Genomic DNA, 15,349 nt, shown 5'->3' with positions numbered 1-15,349 from the left:
CTACGTGATGCCTGCGCCGTCATGTGTCGCCTACCCTCCTGGCGCCAGATGCCGAAGTCGATAGCTCTGTAGGCCATCAAAGCCGAGTGCAAGGCGAGCACCGCTGAAGCCGTTTTCCTGGAGCTGCTAGGGCGACATACTGTAACTAGGCGCAGAAGTGAGTTTCTCTGATAAATCGGCCCTTCAATGCACATCAGCAAGAACACGAAATTTCTAATATGAAGTACTCACTGACGATCCAAAGACGTTTCAGTATATATGCGTCGGTACCACCACAAGAGTGCATAGGTATTGTAAAGCGAAGGTCGACAGTTAGAGCCTCACATGAAGTATGTCACTGGATTCACACAAGTGCGTAATGCACAGCGTGGCTGTTGCTAGGAAACGGTCTTATTCGCCGTTCGTTAATATCTAGTTTCCTTTGCATCAATGTGAAAATGTTCCTATAACTAAATAGAGTTCTGCTATTTACAGTTCAAACTGGAAGCGAAAGAAGCAAACGCGCCACATTGGTTCCAGGAAGGGAGGGTGCCTTTCCTATGCCACATCTGACATAGCGTCTTACATACTCTTAAACTGACATAACTCCATCCTACCGAAAAAAGAAACAGATTTCGGAGTGAGGTTGCTGAGATCTTGATAAAGATGGAAGTCACTGGAGCGGTTGTGTCGTACGTCAGATTCGCCAAGCTGTGTATGTCGCCAGATTTAAGCTCTGGTTACTGTAAGGGGCGTGGGTGTGAACCCCACATCTGACACTGCATTTTAAACATTCTGAGAAAACGTACTCCCTTGATCTTATAGAACAAGTAAATTACGCAGAAACACGCCGTGGAGATTTTACTAGAGACGACAGTCGCAGCAGTGCAGGCGTCGCACGTCCGATAGCCCGATCGGTCGAAAAGAAATAGCGGAACATATTTTTCTCGTGCCGAGTTTTAGCTCTTCTCACGGACGTTTCCGTACGTCGTTGTGTTGTGGCTTCCCAAAAGGGCAACGAGAAAGACTACCAGGCAAGTCCCAAGTGATCTGTACACGGACTAAGACGACTGCACGTCAGTAAACATTCTCGCTAACTTGTATGCCTTGCCAACGACGCTTTTCATGTCCGATCACCGAAATTATGCAGCGTTGGGCGGCGTTAGTACTCGGGTGGGTGAGAAACTAAAAAGTCCTCGTGCTGTTGGTTACTTAAGGTTTTGCCTTTTTCCTTAGCTTTTGGTGCAGCTGTGCGGTAATGGTACGGTCCAGCTCGCTGACCCCCCTCTTGCTCTCGGAACGCAAAGGTACGTACATGAGGCCACAGTCCAATGAAAGGTTCCGTTGTGTGTTTGGCGATGCGCCCTCTCCCAGTCGTTTCTAGCGCCTGTCGTCTACATATACGCCCATTTTCAAGCGTCAGCCGAGCAAAGTCGAGACAAGTCGACACATGGGGACACAAGATGCTGTGAATTGTAATACGCACTAGCCTATGAGAGGCGAGAGGGAAAGGATTCGTGTGTTTGAAAACACCTTCCTGAGTAAAGGAGACATTTTCCGTGCGATGTTTGGGTTTCAAACCCGGAGCAGCTACTTGGGAAGCAACCATTCTGACCGACATACTACCACCGCCTTCTGCTACGTGATGCCTGCGCCGTCATGTGTCGCCTACCCTCCTGGCGCAAGATGCCGAAGTCGATAGCTCTGTAGGCGATCAAAGCCGAGTGCAAGGCGAGCACCGCTGATGCCGTTTTCCTAGAGCTGCTAGGGTGACATACTGTAACTAGGCGCAGAAGTGAGTTTCTCTGATAAATCGGCCCTTGAATGCACATCAGCAAGAACACGAAATTTCTAATATGAAGTACTCACTGACGATCCAAAGACGTTTCAGTATGTATGCGTCGGTACCACCACAAGAGTGCATAGGTATTGTAAAGCGAAGGTCGACAGTTAGAGCCTCACATGAAGTATGTCATTGGATTCACACGAGTGCGTAATGCACAGCGTGGCTGTTGCTAGGAAACGGTCTTATTCGCCGTTCGTTAATATCTAGTTTCCTTTGCATCAATGTGAAAATGTTCCTATAACTAAATAGAGTTCTGCTATTTACAGTTCAAACTGGAAGCGAAAGAAGCAAACGCGCCACATTGGTTCCAGAAAGGGAGGGTGCCTTTCCTATGCCACATCTGACATAGCGTCTTACATACTCTTAAACTGACATAACTCCATCCTACCGAAAAAAGAAACAAATTTCGGAGTGAGGTTTGCTGAGATCTTGATAAAGATGGAAGTCACTGGAGCGGTTGTGTCGTACGTCAGATTCGCCAAGCTGTGTATGTCGCCAGATTTAAGCTCTGGTTACTGTAAGGGGCGTGGGTGTGAACCCCACATCTGACACTGCATTTTAAACATTCTGAGAAAACGTACTCCCTTGATCTTATAGAACAAGTAAATTACGCAAAAACACGCCGTGGAGATTTTACTAGAGACGACAGTCGCAGCAGTGCAGGCGTCGCAAGTCCGATAGCCCGATCGGTCGAAAAGAAATAGCGCAACATATTTTTCTCGTGCCGAGTTTTAGCTCTTCTCACGGACGTTTCCGTAGGTCGTTGTGTCGTGGCTTCCCAAAAGGGCAACGAGAAAGACTACCAGGCAAGTCCCAAGTGATCTGTACACGGACTAAGACGACTGCACGTCAGTAAACATTCTCGCCAACTTGTATGCCTTGCCAACGACGCTTTTCATGTCCGATCACCGAAATTAGGCAGCGTTGGGCGGCGTTAGTACTCGGGTGGGTGAGAAACTAAAAAGTCCTCGTGCTGTTGGTTACTTAAGGTTTTGCCTTTTTCCTTAGCTTTTGGTGCAGCTGTGCGGTAATGGTACGGTCCAGCTCGCTGACCCCCCTCTTGCTCTCGGAACGCAAAGGCACGTACATGAGGCCACAGTCTAATGAAAGGGTCCGTTGTGTGTTTGGCGATGCGCCTTCTCCCAGTCGTTTCTAGCGCCTGTCGTCTACATATACGCCCATTTTCAAGCGTCAGCCGAGCAAAGTCGAGACAAGTCGACACATGGGGACACAAGATGCTGTGAATTGTAATACGCACTAGCCTATGAGAGGCGAAGGGAAAGGATTCGTGTGCTTGAAAACACCTTCCTGAGTAAAGGAAACATTTTCCGTGCGATGTTTGGGTTTCAAACCCGGAGCAGCTACTTGGGAACCAACCATTCTGACCGACATACTACCACCGCCTTCTGCTACGTGATGCCTGCGCCGTCATGTGTCGCCTACCCTCCTGGCGCCAGATGCCGAAGTCGATAGCTCTGTAGGCGATCAAAGCCGAGTGCAAGGCGAGCACCGCTGAAGCCGTTTTCCTGGAGCTGCTAGGGCGACATACTGTAACTAGGTGCAGAAGTGAGTTTCTCTGATAAATCGGCCCTTCAATGCACATCAGCAAGAACACGAAATTTCTAATATGAAGTACTCACTGACGATCCAAAGACGTTTCAGTATATATGCGTCGGTACCACCACAAGAGTGCATAGGTATTGTAAAGCGAAGGTCGACAGTTAGAGCCTCACATGAAGTATGTCATTGGATTCACACGAGTGCGTAATGCACAGCGTGGCTGTTGCTAGGAAACGGTCTTATTCGCCGTTTGTTAATATCTAGTTTCCTTTGCATCAATGTGAAAATGTTCCTATAACTAAATAGAGTTCTGCTATTTACAGTTCAAACTGGAAGCGAAAGAAGCAAACGCGCCACATTGGTTCCAGAAAGGGAGGGTGCCTTTCCTATGCCACATCTGACATAGCGTCTTACATACTCTTAAACTGACATAACTCCATCCTACCGAAAAAAGAAACAGATTTCGGAGTGAGGTTGCTGAGATCTTGATAAAGATGGAAGTCACTGGAGCGGTTGTGTCGTACGTCAGATTCGCCAAGCTGTGTATGTCGCCAGATTTAAGCTCTGGTTACTGTAAGGGGCCTGGGTGTGAACCCCACATCTGACACTGCATTTTAAACATTCTGAGAAAACGTACTCCCTTGATATTATAGAACAAGTAAATTACGCAAAAACACGCCGTGGAGATTTTACTAGAGACGACAGTCGCAGCAGTGCAGGCGTCGCACATCCGATAGCCCGATCGGTCGAAAAGGAATAGCGGAACATATTTTTCTCGTGCCGAGTTTTAGCTCTTCTCACGGACGTTTCCGTAGGTCGTTGTGTTGTGGCTTCCCAAAAGGGCAACGAGAAAGACTACCAGGCAAGTCCCAAGTGATCTGTACACGGACTAAGACGTCCGCACGTCAGGAAACATTCTCACCAACTTGTATGCCTTGCCAACGACGCTTTTCATGTCCGATCACCGAAATTAGGCAGCGTTGGGCGGCGTTAGTACTCGGGTGGGTGAGAAACTAAAAAGTACTCGTGCTGTTGGTTACTTAAGGTTTTGCCTTTTTCCTTAGCTTTTGGTGCAGCAGTGCGGTAATGGTACGGTCCAGCTCGCTGACCCCCCTCTTGTCTCGGAACGCAAAGGCACGTACATGAGGCCACAGTCTAATGAAAGGGTCCGTTGTGTGTTTGGCGATGCGCCCTCTCCCAGTCGTTTCTAGCGCCTGTCGTCTACATATACGCCCATTTTCAAGCGTCAGCCGAGCAAAGTCGAGACAAGTCGACACATGGGGACACAAGATGCTGTGAATTGTAATACGCACTAGCCTATGAGAGGCGAAGGGAAAGGATTCGTGTGCTTGAAAACACCTTCCTGAGTAAAGGAGACATTTTCCGTTCGATGTTTGGGTTTCAAACCCAGAGCAGCTACTTGGGAAGCAACCATTCTGACCGACATACTACCACCGCCTTCTTCTACGTGATGCCTGCGCCGTCATGTGTCGCCTACCCTCCTGGCGCCAGATGCTGAAGTCGATAGCTCTGTAGGCGATCAAAGCCGAGTGCAAGGCGAGCACCGCTGAAGCCGTTTTCCTGGAGCTGCTAGGGCGACATACTGTAACTAGGCGCAGAAGTAAGTTTCTCTGATAAATCAGCCCTTCAATGCACATCAGCAAGAACACGAAATTTCTAATATAAAGTACTCACTGACGATCCAAAGACGTGTCAGCATGTATGCGTCGGCACCACCAGAAGAGTGCATAGGTATTGTAAAGCGAAGGTCGACAGTTAGAGCCTCACATGAAGTATGTCATTGGATTCACACGAGTGCGTAATGCACAGCGTGGCTGTTGCTAGGAAACGGTCTTATTCGCCGTTCGTTAATATCTAGTTTCCTTTGCATCAATGTGAAAATGCTCCTATAACTAAATAGAGTTCTGCTATTTACAGGTCAAACTGGAAGCGAAAGCAGCAAACGCGCCACATTGGTTCCAGAAAGGGGGGGGGGGGGTGCCTTTCCTATGCCACATCTGACATAGCGACTTACATACTCTTAAACTGATATAACTCCATCCTACCGAAAAAAGAAACGGATTTCGGAGTGAGGTTGCTGAGATCTTGATAAAGATGGAAGTCACTGGAGCGGTTGTGTCGTACGTCAGATTCGCCAAGCTGTGTATGTCGCCAGATTTAAGCTCTGGTTACTGTAAGGGGCGTGGGTGTGAACCCCACATCTGACAATGCATTTTAAACATTCTGAGAAAACGTACTCCCTTGATCTTATAGAACAAGTAAATTACGCAAAAACACGCCGTGGAGAGTTTACTAGAGACGACAGTCGCAGCAGTGCAGGCGTAGCACATCCGATAGCCCGATCGGTCGAAAAGAAATAGCGGAACATATTTTTCTCGTGCCGAGTTTTAGCTCTTCTCACGGACGTTTCCGTAGGTCGTTGTGTTGTGGCTTCCCAAAAGGGCAACGAGAAAGACTACCAGGCAAGTGCCAAGTGATCTGTACACGGACTAAGACGTCCGCACGTCAGGAAACATTCTCGCCAACTTGTATGCCTTGCCAACGACGCTTTACACGTCCGATCACCGAAATTATGCAGCGTTGGGCGGCGTTAGTACTCGGGTGGGTGAGAAACTAAAAAGTCCTCGTGCTGTTGGTTACTTAAGGTTTTGCCTTTTTCCTTAGCTTTTGGTGCAGCTGTGCGGTAATGGTACGGTCCAGCTCGCTTACCCCCCTCTTGCTCTCGGAACGCTAAGGTACGTACATGAGGCCACAGTCTAATGAAAGGGTCCGTTGTGTGTTTGGCGATGCGCCCTCTCCCAGTCGTTTCTAGCGCCTGTCATCTACATATACGCCAGTTTTCAAGCGTCAGCTTTCGCGTCAGGTTTCGCGTCAGCCGAGCAAAGTCGACACAAGTCGACACATGGGGACGCAAGATGCTGTGAATTGTAATACGCACTAGCCTATGAGATGCGAAGGGAAAGGATTCGTGTGCTTGAAAACACCTTCCTGAGTAAAGGAGACATTTTCCGTGCGATGTTTGGGTTTCAAACCTGGAGCAGCTACTTGGGAAGCAACCATTCTGACCGACATACTACCACCGCCTTCTGCTACGTGATGCCTGCGCCGTCATGTGTCGCCTACCCTCCTGGCGCCAGATGCCGAAGTCGATAGCTCTGTAGGCGATCAAAGCCGAGTGCAAGGCGAGCACCGCTGAAGCCGTTTTCCTGGAGCTGCTAGGGCGACATACTGTAACTAGGCGCAGAAGTGAGTTTCTCTGATAAATCGGCCGTTCAATGCACATCAGCAAGAACACGAAATTTCTAATATGAAGTACTCACTGACGATCCAAAGACGTTTCAGTATGTATGCGTCGGTACCACCAGAAGAGTTCATAGGTATTGTAAAGCGAAGGTCAACAGTTAGAGCCTCACATGAAGTATGTCATTGGATTCACACGAGTGCGTAATGCACAGCGTGGCTGTTGCTAGGAAACGGTCTTATTCGCCGTTCGTTAATATCTAGTTTCCTTTGCATCAATGTGAAAATGTTCCTATAACTAAATAGAGTTCTGCTACTTACAGGTCAAACTGGAAGCGAAAGCAGAAAACGCGCCACATTGGTTCCAGAAAGGGGGGGGGGGGGGGTGCCTTTCCTATGCCACATCTGACATAGCGACTTACATACTCTTAAACTGATATAACTCCATCCTACCGAAAAAAGAAACAGATTTCGGAGTGAGGTTGCTGAGATCTTGATAAAGATGGAAGTCACTGGAGCGGTTGTGTCGTACGTCAGATTCGCCAAGCTGTGTATGTCGCCAGATTTAAGCTCTGGTTACTGTAAGGGGCGTGGGTGTGAACCCCACATCTGACAATGCATTTTAAACATTCTGAGAAAACGTACTCCCTTGATCTTATAGAACAAGTAAATTACGCAAAAACACGCCGTGGAGATTTTACTAGAGACGACAGTCGCAGCAGTGCAGGCGTCGCACATCCGATAGCCCGATCGGTCGAAAAGAAATAGCAGAACATATTTTTCTCGTGCCGAGTTTTAGCTCTTCTCACGGACGTTTCCGTAGGTCGTTGTGTTGTGGCTTCCCAAAAGGGCAACGAGAAAGACTACCAGGAAAGTCCCAAGTGATCTGTACACGGACTAAGACGTCCGCACGTCAGGAAACATTCTCGCCAACTTGTATGCCTTGCCAACGACGCTTTACACGTCCGATCACCGAAATTATGCAGCGTTGGGCGGCGTTAGTACTTGGGTGGGTGAGAAACTAAAAAGTCCTCGTGCTGTTGGTTACTTAAGGTTTTGCCTTTTTCCTTAGCTTTTGGTGCAGCTGTGCGGTAATTGTACGGTCCAGCTCGCTTACCCCCCTCTTGCTCTCGGAACGCAAAGGCACGTACATGAGGCCACAGTCTAATGAAAGGGTCCGTTGTGTGTTTGGCGATGCGCCCTCTCCCAGTCGTTTCTAGCGCCTGTCGTCTACATATACGCCCATTTTCAAGCGTCAGCTTTCGCGTCAGCCGAGCAAAGTCGACACAAGTCGACACATGGGGACGCAAGATGCTGTGAATTGTAACACGCACTAGCCTATGAGATGCAAAGGGAAAGGATTCGTGTACTTGAAAACACCTTCCTGAGTAATGGAGACATTTTCCGTGCGATGTTTGGGTTTCAGACCCGGAGCAGCTACTTGGGAAGCAACCATTCTGACCGACATACTACCACCGCCTTCTGCTACGTGATGCCTGCGCCGTCATGTGTCGCCTACCCTCCTGGCGCCAGATGCCGAAGTCGATAGCTCTGTAGGCGATCAAAGCCGAGTGCAAGGCGAGCACCGCTGAAGCCGTTTTCCTGGAGCTGCTAAGGCAACATACTGTAACTAGGCGCAGAAGTGAGTTTCTCTGATAAATCGGCCCTTCAATGCACATCAGCAAGAACACGAAATTTCTAATATGAAGTACTCACTGACGATCCAAAGACGTTTCAGTATGTATGCGTCGGTACCACCAGAAGAGTTCATAGGTATTGTAAAGCGAAGGTCAACAGTTAGAGCCTCACATGAAGTATGTCATTGGATTCACACGAGTGCGTAATGCACAGCGTGGCTGTTGCTAGGAAACGGTCTTATTCGCCGTTCGTTAATATCTAGTTTCCTTTGCATCAATGTGAAAATGTTCCTATAACTAAATAGAGTTCTGCTATTTACAGGTCAAACTGGAAGCGAAAGCAGCAAACGCGCCACATTGGTTCCAGAAAGGGGGGGGGGGGGGGTGCCTTTCCTATGCCACATCTGACATAGCGACTTACATACTCTTAAACTGATATAACTCCATCCTACCGAAAAAAGAAACAGATTTCGGAGTGAGGTTGCTGAGATCTTGATAAAGATGGAAGTCACTGGAGCGGTTGTGTCGTACGTCAGATTCGCCAAGCTGTGTATGTCGCCAGATTTAAGCTCTGGTTACTATAAGGGGCGTGGGTGTGAACCCCACATCTGACAATGCATTTTAAACATTCTGAGAAAACGTACTCCCTTGATCTTATAGAACAAGTAAATTACGCAAAAACACGCCGTGGAGATTTTACTAGAGACGACAGTCGCAGCTGTGCATTCGTCGCACATCCGATAGCCCAATCGGTCGAAAAGAAATAGCGGAACATATTTTTCTCGTGCCGAGTTTTAGCTCTTCTCACGGACGTTTCCGTAGGTCGTTGTGTTGTGGCTTCCCAAAAGGGCAACGAGAAAGACTACCAGGCAAGTCCCAAGTGATCTGTACACGGACTAAGACGTCCGCACGTCAGGAAACATTCTCGCCAACTTGTATGCCTTGCCAACGACGCTTTACATGTCCGATCACCGAAATTATGCAGCGTTGGGCGGCGTTAGTACTCGGGTGGGTGAGAGACTAAAATGTCCTCGTGCTGTTGGTTACTTAAGGTTTTGCCTATTTCCTTAGCTTTTGGTGCAGCTGTGCGGTAATGGTACGGTCCAGCTCGCTGACCCCCCTCTTGCTCTCGGAACGCAAAGCCACGTACATGAGGCTACAGTCTAATGAAAGGGTACGTTGTGTGTTTGGCGATGCGCCCTCTCCCAGTCGTTTTTAGCGACTGTCGTCTACATATACGCCCATTTTCAAGCGTCAGCTTTCGCGTCAGCCGAGCAAAGTCGAGACAAGTCGACACATGGGGACGCAAGATGCTGTGAATTGTAATACGCACTAGCCTATGAGAGGCGAAGGGAAATGATTCGTGTGCTTGAAAACACCTTCCTGAGTAAAGGAGACATTTTCCGTGCGATGTTTGGGTTTCAAACCCGGAGCAGCTACTTGGGAAGCAACCATTCTGACCGACATACTACCACCGCCTTCTGCTACGTGATGCCTGCGCCGTCATGTGTCGCCTACCCTCCTGGCGCCAGATGCCGAAGTCGATAGCTATGTAGGCGATCAAAGCCGAGTGCAAGGCGAGCACCGCTGAAGCCGTTTTCCTGGAGCTGCTAGGGCGACATACTGTAACTAGGCGCAGAAGTGAGTTTCTCTGATAAATCGGCCGTTCAATGCACATCAGCAAGAACACGAAATTTCTAATATGAAGTACTCACTGACGATCCAAAGACGTTTCAGTATGTATGCGTCGGTACCACCACAAGAGTGCATAGGTATTGTAAAGCGAAGGTCGACAGTTAGAGCCTCACATGAAGTATGTCATTGGATTCACACGAGTGCGTAATGCACAGCGTGGCTGTTGCTAGGAAACGGTCTTATTCGCCGTTCGTTAATATCTAGTTTCCTTTGCATCAATGTGAAAATGTTCCTATAACTAAATAGAGTTCTGCTATTTACAGGTCAAACTGGAAGCGATAGCAGCAAACGCGCCACATTGGTTCCAGAAAGGGGGGGGGGGGGGGTGTCTTTCCTATGCCACATCTGATATAGCGACTTACATACTCTTAAACTGATATAACTCCATCCTACCGAAAAAAGAAACAGATTTCGGAGTGAGGTTGCTGAGATCTTGATAAAGATGGAAGTCACTGGAGCGGTTGTGTCGTACGTCAGATTCGCCAAGCTGTGTATGTCGCCAGATTTAAGCTCTGGTTACTGTAAGGGGCGTGGGTGTGAACCCCACATCTGACAATGCATTTTAAACATTCTGAGAAAACGTACTCCCTTGATCTTATAGAACAAGTAAATTACGCAAAAACACGCCGTGGAGATTTTACTAGTGACGACAGTCGCAGCAGTGCAGGCGTCGCACATCCGATAGCCCGATCGGTCGAAAAGAAATAGCGGAACATATTTTTCTCGTGCCGAGTTTTAGCTCTTCTCACGGACGTTTCCGTAGGTCGTTGTGTTGTGGCTTCCCAAAAGGGCAACGAGAAAGACTACCAGGAAAGTCCCAAGTGATCTGTACACGGACTAAGACGTCCGCACGTCAGGAAACATTCTCGCCAACTTGTATGCCTTGCCAACGACGCTTTACATGTCCGATCAACGAAATTATGCAGCGTTGGGCGGCGTTAGTACTCAGGTGGGTGAGAAACTAAAAAGTTCTCGTGCTGTTGGTTACTTAAGGTTTTGCCTTTTTCCTTAGCTTTTGGTGCAGCTGTGCGGTAATGGTACGGTCCAGATCGCTGACCCCCCTCTTGCTCTCAGAACGCAAAGGCACGTACATGAGGCCACAGTCTAATGAAAGGGTCCGTTGTGTGTTTGGCGATGCGCCCTCTCCCAGTCGTTTCTAGCGCCTGTCGTCTACATATACGCCCATTTTCAAGCGTCAGATTTCGCGTCAGCCGAGCAAAGTCGACACAAGTCGACACATGGGGACGCCTGATGCTGTGAATTGTAATACGCACAAGCCTATGAGATGCGAAGGGAAAGGATTAGTGTGCTTGAAAACACCTTCCTGAGTAAAGAAGACATTTCCGTGCGATGTTTGGGTTTCAAACCCAGAGCAGCTACTTGGGAAGCAACCATTCTGACCGACATACTACCACCGCCTTCTGCTACGTGATGCCTGCGCCGTCATGTGTCGCCTACCCTCCTGGCGCCAGATGCCGAAGTCGATAGCTCTGTAGGCGATCAAAGCCGAGTGCAAGGCGAGCACCGCTGAAGCCGTTTTCCTGGAGCTGCTAGGGCGACATACTGTAACTAGGCGCAGAAGTGAGTTTCTCTGATAAATCGGCCGTTCAATGCACATCAGCAAGAACACGAAATTTCTAATATGAAGTAATCACTGACGATCCAAAGACGTTTCAGTATGTATGCGTCGGTACCACCAGAAGAGTTAATAGGTATTGTAAAGCGAAGGTCAACAGTTAGAGCCTCACATGAAGTATGTCATTGGATTCACACGAGTGCGTAATGCACAGCGTGGCTGTTGCTAGGAAACGGTCTTATTCGCCGTTCGTTAATATCTAGTTTCCTTTGCATCAATGTGAAAATGTTCCTATAACTTAATAGAGTTTTGCTATTTACAGTTCAAACTGGAAGCGAAAGAAGCAAACGCGCCACATTGGTTCCAGAAAGGGAGGGTGCCTTTCCTATGCCACATCTGACATAGCGTCTTACATACTCTTAAACTGACATAACTCAATCCTACCGAAGAAAAAAACAGATTTCGGAGTGAGGTTGCTGAGATCTTGATAAAGATGGAAGTCACTGGAGCGGTTGTGTCGTACGTCAGATTCGCCAAGCTGTGTATGTCGCCAGATTTAAGCTCTGGTTACTGTAAGGGGCGTGGGTGTGAACCCCACATCTGACAATGCATTTTAAACATTGTGAGAAAACGTACTCCCTTGATCTTATAGAACAAGTAAATTAGGCAGAAACACGCCGTGGAGATTTTACTAGAGACGACAGTCGCGGGAGTGCAGGCGTCGCACGTCCGATAGCCCGATCGGTCGAAAAGAAATAGCGGAACATATTTTTCTCGTGCCGAGTTTTAGCTCTTCTCACGGACGTTTCCGTAGGTCGTTGTGTTGTGGCTTCCCAAAAGGGCAACGAGAAAGACTACCAGGCAAGTCCCAAGTGATATGTACACGGACTAAAACGTTCGCACGTCAGGAAACAATCTCGCCAACTTGTATGCCTTGCCAACGACGCTTTTCATATCCGATCACCGAAATTAGGCAGCGTTGGGCGGCGTTAGTACTCGGGTGGGTGAGAAAATAAAAAGTCCTCGTGCTGTTCTTTATTTAAGGTTTAGCCTTTTTCCTTAGCTTTTGGTGCAGCTGTGTGGTAATGGTACGGTCCAGCTCGCTGACCCCTTCTCTTGCTCTCGGAACACAAAGGCACGTACATGAGGCCACAGTCTAATGAAAGGGTCCGTTGTGTGTTTGGCGATGCGCCCTCTCCCAGTCGTTTCTAGCGCCTGTCGTATACATATACGCCCATTTTCAAGCGTCAGCTTTCGCGTCAGCCGAGCAAAGTCGAGACAAGTCGACTCATGGGGACACAAGATGCTGTGAATTGTAATACGCACTAGCCTATGAGACGCGAAGGGAAAGGATTCGTGTGCTTGAAAACACCTTCCTGAGTAAAGGAGACATTTTCCGTGCGATGTTTGGGATTCAAACCCGGAGGAGCTACTTGGGAAGCAACCATTCTGACCGACATACTACGACCGCCTTCTGCTACGTGATGCCTGCGACGTCATGTGTCGCCTACCCTCCTGGCGCCAGATGCCGAAGTCGATAGCTCTGTAGGCGATCCAAGCCGAGTGCAAGGCGAGCACTGCTGAAGCCGTTTGGCTGGAGCTGCTAGGGCGACATACTGTAACTAGGTGCAGAAGTGAGTTTCTCTGATAAATCGGCCCTTCAATGCACATCAACAAGAACACGAAATTTCTAATATGAAGTACTCACTTACGATCCAAAGACGTGTGCTGTGCGGTAATGGTACGGTCCAGCTTGCTGACCCCCCTCTTGCTCTCAGAACGCAAAGGCACGTACATGAGGCCACAGTCTAATTGTGTGTTTGGCGATGCGCCCTCTCCGAGTCGTTTCTAGCGCCTGTCGTCTACATATACGCCAGTTTTCAAGCGTCAGCTTTCGCGTCAGCCGAGCAAAGTCGAGACAAGTCGACACATGGGGACACAAGATGCTGTGAATTGTAATACGCACTAGCCTATGAGAGGCGAAGGGAAAGGATTCGTGTGCTTGAAAACACCTTCCTGAGTAAAGGAGACATTTTCCGTGCGATGTTTGGGATTCAAACCCGGAGCAGCTACTTGGGAAGCAACCATTCTGACCGACATACGACGACCGCGCTCTGCTACGTGATGCCTGCGACGTCATGTGTCGCCTACCCTCCTGGCGCCAGATGCCGAAGTCGATAGCTCTGTAGGCGATCCAAGCCGAGTGCAAGGCGAGCACCGCTGAAGCCGTTTGACTGGAGCTGCTAGGGCGACATACTGTAACTAGGTGCAGAAGTGAGTTTCTCTGATAAATCGGCCCTTCAATGCACATCACCAAGAACACGAAATTTCTAATATGAAGTACTCACTGACGATCCAAAGACGTTTCAGTATGTATGCGTCGGTACCACCAGAAGAGTGCATAAGTATTGTAAAGCGAAGGTCGACAGTTAGAGCCTCACAAGAAGTATGTCATTGGATTCACACGAGTGCGTAATGCACAGCGTGGCTGTTGCTAGGAAACGGTCTTATTCGCCGTTCGTTAATATCTAGTTTCCTTTGCATCAATGTGAAAATGTTCCTATAACTAAATAGGGTTCTGCTATTTACAGTTCAAACTGGAAGCGAAAGAAGCAAACGCGCCACATTGGTTCCAGAAAGGGAGGGTGCCTTTCCTATGCCACATCTGTCATAGCGTCTTACATACACTTAAACTGACATAACTCCATCCTACCGAAAAAAGAAACAGATTTCGGAGTGAGGTTGCTGAGATCTTGATAAAGATGGAAGTCACTGGAGCGGTTGTGCCATACGTCAGATTCGACAAGCTGTGTATGTCGCCAGATTTAAGCTCTGGTTACTATAAGGGCCGTGGGTGTGAACCCCACATCTGACAATGCATTTTAAACATTCTGAGAAAACGTACTCCCTTGATCTTATAGAACAAGTAAATTACGCAGAAACACGCCGTGGAGATTTTACTAGAGACGACAGTCGCAGCAGTGCAGGCGTCGCACGTCCGATAGCCCGATCGGTCGAAAAGAAATAGCGGAACATATTTTTCTCGTGCCGAGTTTTAGCTCCTCTCACGGACGTTTCCGTAGGTCGTTGTGTTGTGGCTTCCCAAAAGGGCAACGAGAAAGACTACCAGGCAAGTCCCAAGTGATCTGTACACGGACTAAGACGTCTGCACGTCAGGAAACATTCTCGCCAACTTGTATGCCTTGCCAACGACGCTTTTCATGTCCGATCACCGAAATTAGGCAGCGTTGGGCGGCGTTAGTACTCGGGTGGGTGAGAAACTAAAAAGTCCTCGTGCTGTTGGTTACTTGAGGTTTTGCCTTTTTCCTTAGCTTTTGGTGAAGCTGTGTGGTAATGGTACGGTCCAGCTCGCTGACCCTCCTCTTGCTCTCAGAACGCAAAGGCACGTACATGAGGCCACAGTCTAATGAAAGGGTCCGTTGTGTGTTTGGCGATGCGCCCTCTCCCAGTCGTTTCTAGCGCCTGTCGTCTACATATACGCCCATTTTCAAGCGTCAGCTTTCGCGTCAGCCGAGCAAAGTCGAGACAAGTCGACACATGGGGACACAAGATGCTGTGAATTGTAATACGCACTAGCCTATGAGAGGCGAAGGGAAAGGATTCGTGTGCTTGAAAACACCTTCCTGAGTAAAGGAGACATTTTCCGTGCGATGTTTGGGATTCAAACCCGGAGCAGCTACTTGGGAAGCAACCATTCTGACCGACATACGACGACCGCGCTCTGCTATGTGATGCCTGCGCCGTCATGTGTCGCCTACCCTCCTGGCGCCAGAT

This window comes from Schistocerca gregaria, chromosome 10 (assembly GCF_023897955.1).
Source record: "Schistocerca gregaria isolate iqSchGreg1 chromosome 10, iqSchGreg1.2, whole genome shotgun sequence".
Taxonomy (NCBI): Eukaryota; Metazoa; Arthropoda; class Insecta; order Orthoptera; family Acrididae; genus Schistocerca; species Schistocerca gregaria.
Note: the sequence above shows the minus strand (reverse complement) of the source record.